This window comes from Rattus norvegicus, chromosome 11 (genome assembly GCF_036323735.1).
Source record: "Rattus norvegicus strain BN/NHsdMcwi chromosome 11, GRCr8, whole genome shotgun sequence".
Taxonomy (NCBI): domain Eukaryota; kingdom Metazoa; phylum Chordata; class Mammalia; order Rodentia; family Muridae; genus Rattus; species Rattus norvegicus.
The window spans coordinates 77645485-77659351 of record NC_086029.1 but is presented as its reverse complement, the minus strand read 5'-3'; the positions used below and the strand labels follow the sequence as shown (position 1 = coordinate 77659351).

Here is a 13867-nt window from a genome sequence, read left to right as displayed (position 1 = left end):
AAAGAACCAGGAAGGGGTGAGCTTACTCAGCAGTAAGTCTCAGAGGCTGAAAACTTGACGGGCAGGATAAGATTATAGAGGCTAGAAGCTTCCAGGACTACGCCTAGGATAACAGACAGAGACAGTAAGCCTTGGAGATGGTGCTTATATCAAGTAAATGATAATTACACTTACACCTTAGAGTCGGGGCCATATTTCTCTCCCCGTGTCATTCACTCTACTTGATACTAAGTTGCAGGTCCAGCCTGTGATTCAGTGTATCTACTAAGTCTGGATCTGCCAACCAACGAGGTAGGCTCCTTGATGTGACTGTATGCCTGCAGTCCTTCATTTAATCTTCACGATGCATGTAAAATGTCTGACATATGAGGAAACCGTGTTTCAAGGATGATACAGCCTGTGTGATCTTCAGTGGAGTGTAGAATTGAATCCATTTTGTTTTATGATTGTGGTCAGAGGGGCAGATGGATGCACCCTACTGTTGTGCTGCTGTTGCTGTTGCTGCTGTTGTTGTTGTTGTTACCTGAATGTTAAATGGCTTGGCACTTTTCTCCAGTGAGTCCCTCTATTCTGTGCGACCTTGAGCTGGCGGCTGAACTAGTTTCTCATTCTTCTCCATTGGTGGAAAAGCTCTAACCCATTTGACCGCTGCCAAGACTTGGAAGGGCAGCTATAGGAAGCTCTCAGAATGGACCCTGGCCATCACAGACACTCCGTGCTCCATCCCCTTCCACTCCACATTTGATTCTCCTCCTTTCAAGGACTTACACCTTATCCCTGGAAAGTTTGGAACCACTCAATTTTCTAATGGACAACAAAACAAAACGAAAACAAACAAACGACAAAACCCCAGAGCTTTGCTATGTTAACGACCTGTGCAGAGTTCCATTAATCTGATGAAATATTTGTTCTGAGGCCCCCTAGAACTGAATCAGACCCCTCAAAATGGGCAAATAAATAAAGGGACCATGGTATAAGGTCACGTACAAATCCATGTGCAAGCATTCAATAGGCTGAGTTTGGCCACCTCCTCCCACTCCCCCTTTCTGACTTTTCATTTCCCTGACAGCCCTGATGGTTAAAGCCAGAGATCCTGGAAACAGACAGTGATCAGCCAGTGTACGAGAAAGCTCACTTTTCTGATTTCTGATTTCTGAACTCTCCATTCACTGATTTCACAATCTAGTTCCCTTCTGCCTGAGAGAAGCTCCTTCCACTCTTCCCTCCTTCCAGGGCAGAGATCTCAGGTAAGAAGGACCTGGCTTCCCTGAGGAAGTGGGCTGACAGGTTCCTCACTTGCCTTTGCACAGGGCTGTCTCTGACAGACTTTCTGCTCTCAATAGGAAGGCTCTTAGACTCAGGTCTGGAAAGTCTGAGCAAGGTCATATTCTTAAGTAAAGGCAGCTAAAACGGAGGAGGAGCCAGGTTTCCACGGAAGGTGGGCAGCCTCTGTAAACTAGCTGAATTTTCCATGGGGAATGTGACCTCCTGCTAATAGGTGTTGCAACTCTTCAGAGGAAAACAGGACTCAATTTTGTGCAGATTCTCCATATATATATATATACACACACACACAATTATATGCATACATATATGCAATTAATTTTGATGAAGCTTCCTTTTTATTTTACTCTGCTATTTCAATGACTGGGGACTACATGTAGGTTACAGCCTTTAATTTCCCAACCTCCTCTGTAATTTTGTTCGGGATCGAGACTACTGGCTCTCTCCCGGCTCCTGCCTTTATCACTTGGTCACCAGAGCAAATTGTACCATTTTCTCTGTGGTGTGAGTTTGTGAGTACATGAGCACTTGTGTTTCTGTGCACCTGTATGTGAATGCACGTGGAAACCAGAGGTCCATCTCCGGGGTCTCCCTCAGTCGTTCTCCACAGACATTGTTGAGACATCGGGCATCTCTTACTGAACCTGGAAGTCACTGATTCCAGTAGAACGATGGCCACAAAACCCTTAGGATCTGCTAGTCCTTGTCTTCCCAGCTCTAGGATTTCTGAAGTGTGCCATGTGGCTTTACAAGGTTATTGGGGATTAAATCTAGGTGTTCACGCTTACGCACTAGGAATTTTACCCATTAAGCCATTTCTGGAGCCCTGAGTTCAAATCTCTACACATAACCATGATCCTTTGTGCTGCTAAAAGTACCCCTCCCCAGCGCACACACACACATACACACACACACATGCACACACACACATGTGCACACACACATGCACACACATATGCACACGCTTGCACACACACGCACACACATGCGCGCACACACACACGCACACACATGCGCACACACACATGTGCGCACACACACGCATGCACACACACATGCACACGCATGCACACACACGCACACACATGCGTGCGCACACACATGCACACACATGCGCACACACACATGTGCACACACGCGTGCACACACACATGAACACGCATGCACACACACGCATGCACACACACGCGCACACACATGCACACACATGCACACACATGCACACACACGCACACACATGTGCACACACATGCACACGCATGTGCACACACACGCATGCACACACACGCACACACACATGCACACACATGCACACACATGCACACACACGCACACACATGTGCACACACATGCACACGCATGTGCACACACACGCATGCACACACATGCGCACACACACATGTGCACACACACGCATGCACACACATGCACATGCATGCACACACACACGCATGCACACACACACGCACACACATGCACACGCATGCACACACACATGCACACACACATGCACACGCATGCACACACACACGCACACACACACACACACACACACACACACATGCAGACTGGCTCTAATACCAGCTTTGTGATGTTCAAGATGCATCTTTTACTCGTGAAGAATTGAGAACAACACCATCTGCAGTTATGAAGCTTAAATTAGATAATAGGACATGATACTGTGTGACATAATTCTTGACACAGAGTAAGAGGTGTCTGCTCTGGTGATTTTCCCTCCCTATATTGGCAGTAGCCTCTGCACAGGATCCCTGTCTGATCCATGTTCACTTCTCCAACATCACTGGGTAAATTAATAAAACACAGTCCCGGCCTCCTCCTTGCTGCCTCGGGCTCACCACATCCTGGCCCCATTGTAGTATCTTCCTAAACATTTCTACTCATGTTTGCCTCAATCTCCTGTGAGTCCCGGTTGTCCTAACAGAGGTCAAGAGGTCAAGGTAAAACAGTGGCCAAACCAAGCCCTCCCAGACACGGAGCCATTACATAAAGCCAGAGCACTTCATCAAATGTTTACAAAGTTTACCTTTCTGACTCTTTGAAGTACAAGACCAGGGTGTCCTGCTTTGTCCTTACTCACAGGACAACAGTGTGGAGACTTGTTTGGAGAGGGCCTGACAGGCAGACACAGTACAGTTTCCGCCAATCATACCCCATGGGTTAGACAGAAAGCACACACCTAAACCATTCACTTCCATTGTCTGGGGGGTCTCTGACAAGCCAGTCCTGCTGAGAAGCTCAACTTCACTACAAGAGTACTTTAACACTTAAATTTTTAGTTTATTTTATAAGTATGGGTCTTTTGTCCACACGGATGTCTATGTGCCATGTGTGGCTGGTGGCTGAGGAGGTCAGAAAAGGGTATCTAATCTTTTAGAGGTGCAGTTTTATGTGGCCGTGAGCCACCCTTGGGTGCTGGAAATCAAATCCAGGTACTGTGGAGGAGAAGCACGTGGTGCTCTTAACTGGTGAGCCGACTCTGTGGTCTAACCACAAGATTGCTTTGTACTTCATTTCATTGCAGAGTGATGTAAATTTACTGTGAATTTGGCAATTGCTATCAAAGAACCCTTTTTCTCATAATTGCCCAATCTAAAGGGAGTCGTGCTTGTTGCTTCTGGCTGTATATTATTTTCTTTAAAAAAAAACACATGGTCTCGTGTCATATTCTGTCATTAAAATGTCACTTTCAGCTTCAGGAATAGTTCACTGATCCATCCACTGACTATTAAACGCCCTTCACCATCTAGGCCGATTCTTAGTTTAAATAATGATGTGATATTCGTTTCTGTGCAAAAATCTGTGCCCCCATGGAGGTAAAATTATAGCCAGCTATATAAGCATTTCTCTAGTAATGGTCATTCGTGTGTCTTCTAGAATTAGAAGTACAACCATGAATTTAATCATTCATAGAACCTAATGCTGGAAAAAAAAAAAAAGTCAAGTCATTGCAACCTAGGAATAGAGAGTTGAGCACAGACCTGCAAGTGTAATGTCAGAGACTCCAACCTTAAGGCAGGGAAATCACAAGTTCAAGATTTGTCTGGATTACTAGTGCATTAGAGGCCAGCCTGGGCAACTTAGCAGGATTTTATCTCAAAATTTAGAAAAGGGGGCTAGAGACGTTGGCTTCGCAGCAGAAATGATTACCCAGCATGCAGCACACCTTAGGTTCTAAGAAACTTAGAAGTGGATGTAGATATCGAACGTCCGGAAGGCTAAAGAGCAGATTTTCACAAGTAGTTCTTGGAGATACTTACAGGGTTACCAATCACAGGGCTGGATTTTGTAGCAGTGTTTTAGGCATTCTGCCTTACATAGAACGAAGTTAGGTGGCTTTGCGGTTTGGTTCAGCATCTTCATCTGCATTTGGCCTGCCCTCGTGGTTATAATCAGAAGGCCAACCGCCCTATATTCTAGGTAAGAAGATTCCATTTCCCAGAATCCATCAGAGAAGACAAAGCTCAGTGCTGGGGAAAGGGACCCATTGTTAAAAACTCTTGCTGCTCTTCCGAAGGACCACTATCTCCTGGCCTCCTCTGTTTTTTGATCTTTTTACTACTAATGAGCTTTTTAAGGAAAGAAACACATTTGCTCATCTTCAGTGCCTTTTCAGTGTGGACCAAAATGCCATAGGGCTGTGTCTTAGTCTCTGATCTAATGGCTGTGGAGAGACACCATGACCAAAGCAAGTCTTATAAATGAAAAGAGTTTATTTGGAAGAGTTTAATTGGAGCTGGCTTACAGTTTCAGAGGCTTAGTTGAGTATCATCATGACAGGGAGCATGGTGGCAGGCAGACATAGTGCTGGAGCAGTAGCTAAGAACTGTATTCTGATCTGCAAGTGGAATGGGAGTTGCTGGGCCAGGCATGGGCTTTTGAAACCTCTAATCCCACCCCTAGTGACACACTAGCTATATCTTCTAATTCTTCTAATCCTTTCAAACAGTTCCATTTCCTGGTGACTAGCATTTAAATATATGAGGTTATGAGGACCATTCTGAATTTTTTTTAAAGCTATTATGAACAAGAGAAGCAGGCAGTGGCCAGACAGGTGCCCTCTGTGAGAGTGAGCATTGGAGAATCTGAATACATGTTGGCATGTACCTCCCCTGTCCATGGGGAAGACACCCATTTACAGTTCAACCAGAAACACAGGCGAGTACTGCTAGTGTGTGCTCACGTGCTTTCAGATTCTTGAAAACTCCACAAATTGACAATTCAATAAATGGAAATTACTTGGGAAGGGGCTGGATTGTCATGTGTTCAATACTTAGTTAAGATGAGCATTTTCAGTTTTTAAAAATTACTTTTTGGAACCTTTTTTTTAACTTTCAAATAATTGTAGATTTAAAGGAAGCAAGAAAAAATTATACGGGGAAATCTTGAATACTCTTCTACCAGTTTCTTCTAATGGTAATGTCTTATATAACTGTTCTTGACCGTCAAAGCCAAGAACTCAACAATGAACAATCCACAAACTCTATTCCAATTTCACCAGTGTTTCATGCTCTCATCTTTCTCTGGGTGAAGTTCTATAAAATTCTATCACCTCTGTAGGCCCATGAGATATGTGCCGTTACCAAGCACAGAGCTGAAGTGATGGAGCACTGGTTAAGGTGTGTATTGTTCTTGCAAGGGATCTGAGTTAGGTTCCCAGCAGCCATGTCAAGAGTTTTTTAACTGCCTGTAACTCCAGCTCTAAGGGAATCCAACTCTTATCTTGTGGTCTCCGTGGGCACCTGCACTCATGTACACACACACACACACACACACACACAGACACACACACACACACAGACACACATACACACACACACAGACACACACACACATACACACACACACACAGACACACACACACATACACACACACATACACACATACACACATACACACACACACACACACACATACACACACACACACACACACACACACACACACACACACACACACTATAGACTGATGGTATTCCCAGGAGTCCCCTGTGCTGATTTTTGATAATTGTGTCTTCCAGTAGCCCCTCGCTTCTATCTTCCACCTCACCATACCCATGGCAACTGCCAGTCTGGTCCCTGTCTCTGTTACAATGGCAGGTAAGTGGAACAAGCAACTTGTAATGTTGAGGGACTGGCTTTCATTGAGGGACAGGTAATTCCTTAGCGATTCATCAGACTTTTTGTGTGTACAAAGAGCTCATCTCTCTTTATTGCTGAGTATTACCCCATGGTGTTCCAAAGCGTGTTTAACTACTCACACTAAAAGTCATTTCTTGTTTTGGAATCTGACTATTATAAATGAAGCTGATGTGATATTTATGTACTGGTTTTGTGTGATTATGGGTTTTCATCTCCCTGGGCTAAATGGGAACTATTGCAATCACAGTTAAATGGTAAGAACATGTTTATCTTTGTAAGAAACCACGGAAGATTTTTCCAAAGGGCCTACACCATTTTAACACTTCCTGAAAGAGAGTGATCCTGTTTCTCTGCATCCTACCAGCACTATTGAAAACATTATTAATTTTAAATATTCTTATAGGAACATGGTAATAGTTCACTTTGATCTCAACAGCGGTTAATGACGCCAATCATCCTCCAATGTGGTAATTTGTCATTTATACTTTTTTGGAGAAATCTCCTTTTACATGTTTTGCCTGTTTCTTTTCTTTTTTTTTTTTTTTTATTAACTTGAGTATTTCTTATATACATTTCGAGTGTTATTCCCTTTCCCGGTTTCCGGGCAAACATCCCCCTCCCCCCTCCCCTTCCTTATGGGTGTTCCCCTCCCAACCCTCCCCCCATTGCCGCCCTCCCCCCATAGACTAGTTCACTGGGGGTTCAGTCTTAGCAGGACCCAGGGCTTCCCCTTCCACTGGTGCTCTTACTAGTTTTGCCTGTTTCTTGTTGGACTGTTTGTTTTTCTGTTCTGGCTGACAAATGAAAATGCATTCATAGCATTTGATTGCTAGCCATTTAATATTTGAGAAAATGAACTTTTTACCATTTGTATTTGTGATCGAGGCATAGTAGAGAGAGGCATTGTGGGTCAGACCTGGTGTCCAGCTCTTGAGAGGTAGAGTAGGAGATCTTAGCCTGGGGTCCCCTGTCTAAACACACACACACACACACACACACACACACACACACACACACACACACGAGAGAGAGAGGAAGAGAGAAAGAAAAAGAGAGAGAGACAGACAGACAGACAGACACAGACTCAGACACACAGCGAGAGATACACACACAGGGGAGGGGAGAGAGACAGAGAAAGACAGAGAGACAAAGACAGAGATTGACTACTGAATAATTAACCACATTGGGTTAGCTATTTTATAGCTATTCCTTAGCTATTTTATGAGCATTGTTTCTATTCCAAATCACACTATCAAATAACACAACATCCATTTCATCTGTATTCCTCCTGGTGCTTCCAAATTCCCACAGTCCCAGATTCTCCATGAATACTTGTTTAGTTGGTTAAAAAATCGCTGTAAGACTAGGTTTACTTTCTGGTTAGTTAAGTATTTTAGCTTTCCCCAATCTTACCAGTTTCAGGCTGTCATTTACTAACTAGTTAACATAAACTAAATGTTCACTCGTTTTTATTTTTTATTAGATGTCGCCTCTCAATAAATCTGGTAGCTTTGAATCTGAATAATGTGGATCTACGGTAATTGGGTTGCTTACACTAAGGCTTCCTGTAGTACAGACTCTTTTCTTTTAAAAGATTTATTTTACTTTATTTATGGGTATGAGTGTCTGTATCTGCCCGTCAGCAGGTGTGTGCAAGAAAAGGGTATTGCACTCCCTGGAGCTGGAGTTACAGGTAGTAGTAAGCTTCCTGGTGTAGGGGCTGGGAATGAACTCAGTCCCTATGGAAGAGCATCTGGACTTTTAACCCTATAGCCACCTCTCCATCCCAAATTTTGCAGTTTTGTTGAAATGGTCTCTCCGTGTAGCCCTGGTTGGCCTGGAACTCACCAGTGCACAGCTGAGTGTCCAGGAACTCAGAGAGATACCCCTGCCTCTGCCTTATAGGTGCTGGGCTTAAAGGCCTAGGCTACCATACCTTGCTGTGACTCAAAATATTTCTTCTTGACTCAAAATTTTTCAAGCAACCACTTTTATACTTGTGTTCTCCCTTTCTATTGAGTTATATTGTGGGCTTTGTCCATCTGCTTATTGATATCAAGTATGAATGTTCCCTGAGATTCTAGTTATGCTTGTTCGACCCACCCAAATCCTTCTCCAAGAATGGAATGGGACCATTATTTAGAGATGGGGCTTTTTTTTACAAAATAAGATAAAAATGGGGTCACTAGAGTGTGTCTTAATCTAAGCTTGTAAACGAGATGAGGAAATTTGGGTGAAGAATCATGAATTCTAGTGTCCGTGCATCTTTCCCTCGGTGACGCCACCATAGCTAGACTCTGAGCCATTTCCTGTCTTCCATTAACTCTTCGGTTCATGCTTTCACCCTGCGCCTGACTTATCCCTCGGTCTCCTTCATTTCACCATTTTTTCCCCAGTATTTAGCTTCCCACAGGAACCAGCCACTCAACGGAGGCTGCTCTTCTCCCTGGGCACATCTTGTTCTAGGTCAGCTCTCTAGGAATGTGGCCTGGTATCATTCTACCATGGCCATGAACACGTGGGGAGGGAAGACAGCACACAGGACATTAAACTTCCTGAATTCTAGTCCTAAGCATGTCATTAATAGTTAATTTTTAATAAGTAACTTCCCCTCTGTTTCTTAAGCACAAAACACAGTAATAATAAAATGACTAATAATAGTAATTACTAAGTTCTTATCAGAGCAAGATTCTAGACACTTAGTATAAATTGTCACACTAAGACCTCACAACCACATATGACCTCACTGTCAGCCACATTTGACAAGTGGGAGATTGAAGATTAGACTGGCTCAGCTGCTTGTTTAAGGCCCACTCCTAGAAGATGTGTCTGTGTGGGGTCAGGTATTCAAATACACAGCAACCGCCAAAACCAAAAAAGCATAATTCAAAACAAAACAAAAGGCTGAAGTCCTTGGCAGAGGGCTCCTACAGACTTTGAGTGATCACAGACACAGAAAAGTCAGTGTAGTTGATGACTTCTTCTTCCTTTTTTTTTTTAAATTTTACTTTTCATTTTCTCCCTACAGAAATGGTTCAAGCTGAAAGCATACAGGGAAGAGTAAAAACCCTCACACGTCTGGTGAGTATTGTGCACGTGTACACACCACTCACAGAACCGGCAGCCCCATGCCACCTACGTTTCCCATAAGCACATTGGAGACTGCCCTTTGGTGCAGTTTCTCTCTTGAAGACGATTTCATAATATCCCATTGTGGGTGTTTCATAAAATAACCAGTCATCTACTTTTAAACAATTGTTACTAAGATTTTCCACATTATAAAAAAATAACAAGAAGAATATCCATGCCATAGAACCTTTACTGACATATATCACTGTATAATTTTAAAAAAATGAACCATTCAGCGGCGTATAGACTTGAGGACAGCTAATGCGTTTCAGCGGAGTTTTGTTCAGAGGGACTACACAACCATCAAGGGACAATGTAAGTGCATAGTCTTCTTCCCTTCGTAGCGTGGGAAATTTTTGTTTGCCTTTGAAATTTAACATTTGTCATTTTGACCAAAAAAAATTGATAACTTTCTGTTATGATCTGCATTGCTTTTATTTCTAAGGTTCAACATTGTTTAATGCTATTTATTGCTCATAACTGGCTTGGGTCATTGGGACAAAGAACATCTTAAACAAGCATCACACAGACAGCAGCTTGTGATCCTACAGCTTGTGATCCTACAGCCAGCACAGTTCAGAGGTATCACTTCCACAGCTCCATGAGAACGCTGTTATGAATTTTTTTCATATGTATATATTAAATTTATTCTAGAGGAGAAAGAATTTTTTTACTTGGAAATTAATCTCTAATCTTTAGAAACAAAAGCAGCAAAGGCCCTTCTCAAACCAGTTGGCACTGGGTAGAAGAGGGAATCTCAAAGTGCAGCAATGAACAACAAAGGACGACCAAGAATCAGCCTCCAGCTGCCCAGGCAAAGGGCAAAGGAAGGGCAGGCATGGCTGGCTGCCTCCTGGAAGCCTGAGCCCTGGGGACCTGCCACAGCCAAAAGGATTTCACTTCCATCCTCCGGAGCCCTAGAGCTTTGAGCGATCTCCACCTTCTCCCCGCTCGACTATTAATTAATATAACGATACTGCTTGTCCGGACACCACCGTGACATTAATAAAACAACACCAGCGAAACACACAGCACGCCAGCATCCCACAGACACTGAGTATCTGAGCTACTCCCATTGCCTTTTTGTGTCTTAGTTTTTGTTGTTGTTGTTGCTGCTGCTGCTGCTGCTATTGTTGTTGCTGTTTTCTTGCATACAGTCACCCCTGAGAATCTGCACAAATACCAAAATCCTGGCTATTCACCTTCCCAGTATAAAGTGAGGTAGCAATTTGCATATTCCCATGTACTTAAAATTATCCCTAGATTACATACAATGCATACACAATCACACATAATTACATATACAATGTAAATGAATGACAACAAGTGCCCTGTGCCCGTTCAGTATAGGCACAACTATAGGCGAGCTACGTTTCTATCTTAAATGGGAAGTTGCTCCCAGGTGGCCCTCTGTCCATGGACGTGGAAGCCGTACATTCAACGAACTGGCTGTGCCCTTTCTCTGCGTTTTCTTTGGCCTCTCTTCTTTTGCCTACTCTCTACTTGACCTCTTCACCTTTAGATCAAACTTTTAAACAAAAAAAGTGCCTCTTCTCATTCTCATACTTATACAGACATTTAAAAACCCATCCCAGCCTTAAAAATCAACGAGTGTAGATACTCAATATCTGGAACACAAATCAATCACCTTTGGGGGAAAAAAATTACGACTATCAGCTGCTTTTGGTACCTCAGATAAGTCTTATCCACCCGAAGTAAAAAAAAAAAAATCATTGTAGAAAAGGTAAGGAAAGAAAGAAAGGAAGGAAGGAAGGAGAGAGAGAGAGAGAGAGAGAGAGAGAGAGAGAGAGAGAGAGAGAGAGAGAGGAAAAGAACGAGTTTCCTGATGTGGGAGCCAGTCGCCCCGTTTTACTTTAATAGCACCCTCCCTTCTTGGCGCTCTCACTTAGGGTCATTAAACAAATACACTGCACAGGAGAACGGGTCTAAGGCAGCTGGCTCGAAAGACAGAAATGAGATCGTGGTCTCCAATCTCAGTCTCCCGCTGAGGTTGTAATTCATAAGCCACACTGCAAAGAGCAGAAGCAACGCTCACCATCTGGGATCAATCGTGGGTGCTTCTGTAAGTTCTGGAACGCGAGAGTCTGGTTGAAGTGCTGCTGCCCACAAGGAGCCACGCTTACGCGCGTCTGCTTGCTCCTCTGTCTTCCTCAGCAATGACTATGTACCCCGTTGACTTTTTCTTAAGAGTTGTTCCTCTTTTCTTAGACTTGAGGAAGATATTTTTAACCCTTTCTTTGCTTTGCAGGTTATTCGAGTTCAGTTTAAAGCTTGAGGTTTAAAAAAAAAAATTCAGTGCCTTTAGTTCCGGCGTGATATTCAAAAGAAACTAAGAAGCCCAAGACAGGCAATGCTGTGAAATCAACTGACCAACTTTGTCTAGATAAAGAGTCCACTACACAGAGCTACCGTCGTCCCTAGACATAACTTGGCAAACGGGGAAGCCTTGTATGACTGAGAATTGCTCAGGTGACCCTTCAGACAGTTCCTGGAGCAGATAAGGGGTGTAGGTATGCGGAAATTGACTTGCTAAAAGTGCCTTGTATGACAATAAAGAGACTCTGCCAAGGCAGCTCTGGAGCTAAGTCTGTCAGAGCCACTCCACCCTGCTGCCCACCAACAGTTTCTAAACGCCATCTCTTTTCATTCAAACAAGGTGGTTTCTCCTTTTTTTTTTCTTTTTCTTTCTTTTTTTTTTTCCCTGTATATCTATTGATTTCACAACATTGCTTGTCTTGGGCTTCTGAGTTTTTTTTGAACATCCTGCCCGAACTCAAGGCACTGAATAGAAAAAAAAAATGCAATAAGACCAGGAACAAAACCTCATATCCTCATATCAAGGCTGGACAAGGCAACCCCGTAGTAGGAAAAAGCACCGTGAGTAGGCAAAAGAGTCCGAGACGACTGCACTTCCACTCTAAGGAGTCCCACAAAACCCCCAAGTTCACAATCACAGAACATATGCAGAGCACCTAGCAAAGACCCAGTCCGGCTCCAGGATTGCTGCTTCAAGTCTATGTGAGCCCCCACGAGCTCTGCTTAGTTGATTCTGCCAGCTATGTTCTCCTGGTGTCCTCGACTCCTCTGACTTCTAAAGTCTCCCTCTTCTAATGGGTTCCCTGAGCTCCGCCTAATGTCTGGGGGTGGATTTCTGCGTCTGCTCCCGTTAGCTGCTGGAGGAAATGTCTGACAGTGATTAGGTGCACATATATGAGGATAGCAGATAATCGTTAGGAATCACTTCATTGACTTGTTTTGCTCTTGTTGTTGTTGTTGGTTGATTGTTTTGTTTTTGTTTTTGTTTTTGTTTTTGGTCAGTCATGTTGGACTCTATCCTAGGTGTCTGCGCTATCCAGCTTCCGGTTTCTGGCCCTCCAGGCAAGGGATTCCCCTACTAGTTTGAGCCTCAAATTAATCCCGTCATTGGTTGACCACTCTCTCAAGCTCCGAGCCTTCGTTGCCGCAGCACATCTTGCAGGCAGGGCAGGTTTTATATAGAAGGTTCTGTGGCTGTGTGGGTGTCCTAGACCCGCCACTGGAAGTCTTGCCTGGTTACAGAAGACGGCTAGTTCAGGCTCCGTATCCTCTATTCCTCCAAGTCCTTGCTCCGGTCACCCTTATAGGTTCCAGGACGTTTTCACTGCACTAGGTTTCCACATGGAAATGCTCCTCCATTCCCCTCATCTCTCCTTGTACTCTCTCCCTCCCTCCTCCTCCCGTGTCCATGCCCACCGACAGCCAGGGAGCCCCATGTACGCCCCTCCTTGTTACTTAGCCTCTCTGGGTCTATGGATCATAGTGTGATTACCCTTCACTTAAGAGCTAATATCTGTTGCTGTAAAGTTGTAATAAAGGTTGTCTTTTATCCCGCACTAGATCTGGCGCCGCAGTGCCCCAAGATATCTGGTGGATATCTTCATCTGAGTCAGCAAAGCGTCTCACCTGCTCTGCTCCATCCCATATCACACTGCCGATGGCTTCTCTCTGAGCCTGGCAGCAATCTCTCTACCCGTCCAGTTCTCAAGGCAGGTTGCCACCATGTCAGAAATATACATCCCAATTCCTTGAAGGCTTAGTGTCTCTGGCCAATACATACCCTCTTAAACTTAAATCGCCACATGAAAGAACACACAACACAATAACCTCAGATCCAATTGATAAGATATAATTTACCCATCTAGACATACAAAGCCCTGTACACATCCATCCCTTAAGAGTATTCGTAACAACCTGTAAATGTGCAGAGAGGAATCTTAACATCAGCCTCCATGTT

The 13867-nt window shown here is 43.9% G+C and overlaps 1 protein-coding gene across 1 annotated transcript in view; it reads right to left on the bottom strand.

Moving 5' to 3' along the window:
• Positions 1 to 11787, bottom strand: part of Cd86 (CD86 molecule) — a 58614-nt gene extending 46827 nt beyond the window's left edge. Inside the window, exon 1 of the mRNA XM_006248399.5 lies at positions 11630 to 11787. The gene's annotated coding sequence lies outside the window, so the exon portion shown is untranslated. The remainder of the gene's footprint in view (positions 1 to 11629) is intronic.
• Positions 11788 to 13867: the final 2080 nt, after the last annotated feature.